General features: G+C 48.2%; 1 pseudogene across 1 annotated transcript; it reads left to right on the top strand.

Annotated features, from left to right (window-relative positions):
* Nucleotides 1-4288: 4288 nt before the first annotated feature.
* Nucleotides 4289-5484, top strand: LOC308161369 (gap junction gamma-1 protein-like; annotated as a pseudogene). The gene has a single exon. The product of its transcript is annotated as a gap junction gamma-1 protein-like (transcript).
* The last annotated feature ends 1276 nt before the right edge of the window (nucleotides 5485-6760 follow it).

Below are 6760 nucleotides of genomic sequence, written 5' to 3'. Positions count from 1 at the left end.
TGGAAGTGTCAGTTATAGAAGTGTCAGTTATGGAAGTGTCAGTTATAGAAGTGTCAGTTATGGAAGTGTCAGTTATAGAAGTGTCAGTTGGTGAAGTGTCAGTTATAGAAGTGTCAGTTATAGAAGTGTCAGTTATAGAAGTGTCAGTTATGGAAGTGTCAGTTGTGGAAGTGTCAGTTATGGAAGTGTCAGTTATGGAAGTGTCAGTTATGGAAGTGTCAGTTATGGAAGTGTCAGTTATAGAAGTGTCAGTTGGTGAAGTGTCAGTTATAGAAGTGTCAGTTATAGAAGTGTCAGTTATGGAAGTGTCAGTTATGGAAGTGTCAGTTATGGAAGTGTCAGTTATGGAAGTGTCAGTTATGGACACAGTGAAGTGTCAGTTATAGAAGTGTCAGTTATGGACACAGTGAAGTGTCAGTTATAGAAGTGTCAGTTATGGACACAGTGAAGTGTCAGTTATAGAAGTGTCAGTTATGGAAGTGTCAGTTATAGAAGTGTCAGTTATGGAAGTGTCAGTTATGGAAGTGTCAGTTATGGAAGTGTCAGTTATGGAAGTGTCAGTTATGGAAGTGTCAGTTATGGAAGCGTCAGTTATGGAAGTGTCAGTTATGGAAGTGTCAGTTATGGAAGCGTCAGTTATGGAAGTGTCAGTTATGGAAGTGTCAGTTATGGAAGTGTCAGTTATGGAAGTGTCAGTTATGGAAGTGTCAGTTATAGAAGTGTCAGTTATAGAAGTGTCAGTTATAGAAGCGTCAGTTATGGAAGCGTCAGTTATGGAAGCGTCAGTTATGGAAGCGTCAGTTATGGAAGTGTCAGTTATAGAAGTGTCAGTTATGGAAGTGTCAGTTATGGAAGTGTCAGTTATAGAAGTGTCAGTTATGGAAGTGTCAGTTATGGAAGTGTCAGTTATGGAAGTGTCAGTTATGGAAGTGTCAGTTATAGAAGTGTCAGTTATGGAAGTGTCAGTTATGGAAGTGTCAGTTATGGAAGTGTCAGTTATGGAAGTGTCAGTTATGGAAGTGTCAGTTATAGAAGTGTCAGTTATGGAAGTGTCAGTTATGGAAGTGCCAGTTATGGAAGCGTCAGTTATGGAAGCGTCAGTTATGGAAGCGTCAGTTACGGAAGCGTCAGTTACGGAAGCGTCAGTTATGGAAGTGTCAGTTATGGAAGTGTCAGTTATGGAAGTGTCAGTTATGGAAGTGTCAGTTATGGAAGTGTCAGTTATGGAAGTGTCAGTTATGGAAGCGTCAGTTATGGAAGTGTCAGTTATGGAAGTGTCAGTTATGGAAGTGTCAGTTATGGAAGTGTCAGTTATGGAAGTGTCAGTTATAGAAGTGTCAGTTATGGAAGTGTCAGTTATGGAAGTGTCAGTTATGGAAGTGTCAGTTATAGAAGTGTCAGTTATGGAAGTGTCAGATATTAGTTCTGTTTGATTGAACTGAGAACTTCTTATGAGATCCAGCTGAGTCGGTTGATTAGTGAGGAACTTAATGAAACGGTTAAGCAATTTCGTTGCGTGTAATTAAATCTAAGGAATCACATCTTGTGTTGTTATCAAGGTACAGACATAGGGAGCAGGAAACCTCACTCTGTGTGTGGATTCAGGTTTCCCGTTAGTCACGTCTTCTCTAGGGCACATGACTCAGCAAGACGTCTCCGACCAGCACAACACAACTTCTGTTTCACGGTTGTTTGTGATTCACCCATTTCTAAAACCATTTTTTTGACTGGAATTCTTCTGAGTTCTGACCGTATATTTCCAGAGACTTCCAGCGTGTGTTTGAAGCCGGACCCACAGGTGGATCCGAAGTGATATAAAGAGCTTACCTCGATCAATTCTCTTAATCGATATCACATTTTTTTCACAACTTTGCATGCTATACGATGCCACCATTTTTTTCCCGAGACGGTAAACACGGCCTAAGTCACATCCAGTTTTCTCCAACTGGAGAATGTGTCATGTTCGGTTTCAAGGCCGAATTTCCATACCATTGGTCGGCCAACCCCCAAAAAATCCCCCCCCCCCAAAAAAAAAAATCTGGCCTAAACATATAGGTGTCCGCCTAAACATACCTGTACTAAAACAGGTACAAAGTTGCATTTGCTCACATTACTAGCATCGACTTTGGCACAAGTACTAATAAGACCCTGGAGTACTGATTCCTAGATGATTTGGGCTTCGTCATCAGGTTTCCAAGGTGATATTCACTGTAAAAGCTGTTGTTTTTTTAGGCGGAGACTGAATTTGAGATGTTTTATAATGTTCTAGCTCTATTTACTCTGACACAGTAACATAGATTTTGATTCTGACACTTCTACAGCCACCCCACAGGTGTTAGCTTTCATTTGATAACAAGATCATTATGAAGGCCCTTGTGATTGTGGAGATATTCTATATTCACTGTGGGCATGTCATTTCGAGCAGAAAACCAGAAAAATGAGGTGGATAAGATCTGGTTTTAAAGGAGACTAGATTTGTGTTATTCTCCAGCACGTTATTCTACGCTGCCTTAGACAAGGGAGCGTGCTTGTTTCAATGTTTTCTCTCTCTCTCTCTCTCTCTCTCTCTCTCTCTCTCTCTCTCTCTCTCTCTCTCTCTCTCTCTCTCTCTCTCAGTAAGCCCTTGCTTACACAAGTCGGAACTTGGTTAGATTTCACAGCTGTGATGACATTCCTCTGGTGATAAATTATTCCAGCACTGGCGCCGATTCAACTACTGCAAAAGGTCCTTTGCTCCAGCATGTACCACCAGAGAGGGAAAGGCTGGCACCATCCACACTGCTCAAAACTGGACGGCTAGGCTAGACTTTACGCTGGCTGGTACTGCCGTCTTGTGGACATAAGTGGCATTCACCATAATTTATTTTTAGTTATTTGTGGATGGATGGAAATGCGGTAATGGAAGTTTGAATCATTTATCATTTTCCAGCACTGGTTTAAGCAGCTATCAGATGTTTCGAGTCCAAAATATGAAGCATACTCCTAGATTAGGATTAGCCTAATATGGGATTAGCCTAATATGGCTAATATGACTCTCAACTGCCGATGACAGTAGAACTAGTGCTGCACACCATGGCCAGAGCAACAAGGACTTGCTGACAGGAGATTTGATAAAGAATTTATGTATAGCTTGAAATCATGCTATGAGCATATTGAAATGCATCTCCACCATTGTGTAGGCCTACGTTTTGTTGACTGTCTTGCCTGCGATAAGTCACTAATGGCTGCTGTAGTTGCACATCTTCCATAATTAAGTTTGTCTCCTTTCATTCGGTTGTTAAGTCTGACGTCAAACGTGACGTTTAGCAATTTCCAGGTCCAAACCAGAAATTCCCTGCACCAGAGTACCAGTGTACTAAAGCACCAGAGTACCAGTGTACTAAAGCACCAGAGTACCAGTGTACTAAAGCACCAGAGTACCAGTGTACTAAAGCACCAGAGTACCAGTGTACTAAAGCACCAGAGTACCAGTGTACTAAAGCACCAGAGTACCAGTGTACTAAAGCGGTAGAATGACAGTTCAATCGTTTTTTAGACTGGGATCTATTCATACAACAAGGGACACAGCACTTTCCCGTTTTCCCCATATTTGTCAGCGTCTTTCAGCCTCGGAAAATCGCTAAATAAATATAATGAATTATTATTATTACTGAGGCATTTCGAAGACAGCGCCTCAGCCAACGTTGGACCCGGAAACACGTCACGGCGTAACAACCGAATAGGCATGAGAGTCATTGATTAGAACGGTACTTGAGACCATGACATGCAGTCTTTGTTTCCCACCCAATAGCTAGTCATGCATTCACGTCCTCCTTTAAATTAAGTTGATACTCTGAATTGGTCTGGTATGTAACTCAGGGCCGTGGGAGTCAGTGCTAGGATGGTTTCAGGCAGCCAGAGACTGACCTCCACATACTAGTGACTTGCAAGTCCTTGAAAGGTGCTTGAATGTGATGTTTCAGAAGGTGTGGGAACCCTGTATAATGTTGTGTCTGTGTGTCTGTGTGTCCCTGTGTGTCCCTGTGTGTCCCTGTGTGTCCCTGTGTCCCTGTGTGTGTCTCTGTTTGTGTCCCTGTGTGTCTCTGTGTGTCTCTGTGTGTCTCTGTGTGTCTCTGTGTGTCTCTGTGTGTCTGTGTGTGTCTGTGTGTCTCTGTGTGTCTCTGTGTGTCTCTGTGTGTCCCTGTGTGTCTCTGTGTGTCTGTTTTCACATTGTCACTGAACGTCTCTCTCTCCCTGTGGTCTGTGCAGATCTGAGAGGCGCCGTCCCCCCGACAACCCGAGAGGCAACATGAGCTGGAGTTTCCTCACGTGTCTGTTGGACGAGATCTCCAACCACTCCACCTTCGTGGGCAAGATCTGGCTCACGCTCCTCATCGTGTTCCGCATCGTCCTGACCGCGGTCGGCGGCGAGTCCATCTACTACGAGGGACAGAGCAATTTCGTCTGCAACACGCAGCAGCCCGGGTGCGAGAACGTGTGCTACGATGCCTTCTTCCCGCTCTCGCACATTCGCTTCTGTGTCTTCCAGGTCATCATGATCACCACCCCCACCATCATGTACCTGGGCTTCGCCATGCACAAGATCGCCCGCAATGAGGACGACGAATACCGGGTACCCAGGAAGAGGAGGATGCCCATCGTGAGCCGCGGGGCCAACCGGGACTACGAGGAGGCGGAGGACAACGGAGAGGAGGATCCCACGATCTCGGAGGAGATCAAGGTGGAGAAGGCGGGGGGAGCGTCGGCGTCGGCGCCAGAAAAGCCCAGCAAGAAATACGACGGCCGCCGGCGCATCAAGCGCGACGGCCTGATGAAGGTGTACGTCTTCCAGCTGCTGTCGCGCGCCACCTTCGAGGCCTCCTTCCTGTTCGGCCAGTACGTCCTGTACGGCCTGGAGGTGGTGCCGTCCTACGTGTGCACGCGCACCCCGTGCCCTCACACGGTGGACTGTTTCGTCTCCCGCTCCACCGAGAAGACCATCTTCCTGCTCATCATGTACGCGGTGAGCCTCCTCTGCCTGCTGTTCACCCTCCTGGAGATCCTGCACCTGGGCTACAGCGGCATCCGCGACTGCTTCTGCGCTCGCCCGCGCTCCCCCCCCCCCCCCCCGACCCCGACCCCCCCCCCACCACCACCGCCTGGTCAGTCAGCGGCGCTCCCTGTGCCGCCAGGTGCCCACCACCTCTCCGGGGTACAGCACGGCGTTGAAGAAGGACCCCTCCTGCGACGGGAAGCTGGGCTTCCGGGACCAGCTGGGCGATTTGGGCCGCGAGTCGTTCGGGGACGAGGCGTCGTCGCGGGAGCTGGAGAGGCTGAGGCGGCACCTGAAGCTGGCCCAGCAGCACCTGGACCTGGCCTACCAGAACGACCAGGAGAGCAGCCCGCGCAGCAGCAGCCCGGAGTCCAACGGCACCGCCGTGGAGCAGAACCGCCTCAACTTCGCGAGAAGAGAAACAAAGCGAAAAGTGTGAGAAGGGTGAGTGAGTAAGAGGAGGAGGAGGAGGAGGAGGAGGAGGAGGAGGAGGGGGGGGGGTGGTGAGGAGGAGGAGGAGGAGGAGGAGGAGGAGAGGAGGAGGAGAGAGGAGAGGAGGGAGTACCGTATCTAGGCTCTGCCATGGGTCACAATAACACGAGGCCTACGGTTTTACCCAATTTTACACACACACACACACACACACACACAGATGCACACACGCACACAGACACACAGACACACACGCACACGCAGACAGACACGCACACACAGACAGACACACACGCGCAGACAGACACGCACACACACTCACCACACAGACACACACACACGCACACGCAGACACGCACACACGCACGCACACACACTAAGGTACACACACTAAGGTACACACACACAGCCCCACACACACTTTAAAGTAAGCAGTGCACCCCTTGAAAAAGACATCTTGGTCTCAGTGAGCCACTGTCAATGTAAAGATGAATAATACCAATAATCATTACCTCATTTAATTTCTCCTTCGTCACATTCATCCCTCCCCTATCCCTCATCAACCATTTATTGATCCCTCTCTCCATCTCTGTCCATTCCAGCATCTCACACTTCTTCATTGGCCAATGTCAGATAGGCAGTACAACGATGTCCATATTCCGCTACTGCCAGCCGACCCCGTACCTGGCGGGGGTGAACACCGGCCTGTACAAACGCATGCGCTGGAACGTGAAGAGACCCCAAGAGAGACCACCGCAGCAGCAGCAGCAGGAGACAGAGGGAGGGGGGACAGTCGGGGCGGCAGAGGGAGAGATTGAGGGAGGGACAGACGGAGAGAGAGATGGAGGACATGCCAGTGGCAGGGAAAGCGGGAGTGTTCACTACAGAGTAGTGAGTGAAGCTCAAAGGAGAGTTCCATTCAGAGAGAGAGAATAATGACATGATTAAAACCTCAAACTGTTTAAATCCAGTTTGCGGGACTAATGTAATTATTAGATGGTGGTATTAGGCAGAGTGTATGATTTTTAGGGTTAAGAATATTTTAGGACCACATGGATGTGAAAGATCTTCAGATCTCAGAATAGTCAGACGGGTTCTCACCTCGTGTGTGTTTCCCGAGCAGCTACTTCCTGTGCTACGAGGACGTCCCCGAGAAGCCTATAGAGGGGAACGTCGTCGAGGGTGACGGTGAGGAGCCGGTTACTACCGGCAACGTGGTCAGAATGTGGTACATCGGTCAGTGGGTCCAAACGCTCCAGAAGACAGAAGACTTCTACGACTGGTACGTTGCCATTC

This window comes from Nansenia antarctica, assembly GCF_963989245.1.
Source record: "Nansenia antarctica genome assembly, chromosome: 6".
Classification (NCBI taxonomy): domain Eukaryota; kingdom Metazoa; phylum Chordata; class Actinopteri; order Argentiniformes; family Microstomatidae; genus Nansenia; species Nansenia antarctica.
Note: the sequence above shows the minus strand (reverse complement) of the source record. Positions and strands in the feature narration are given on the sequence as shown.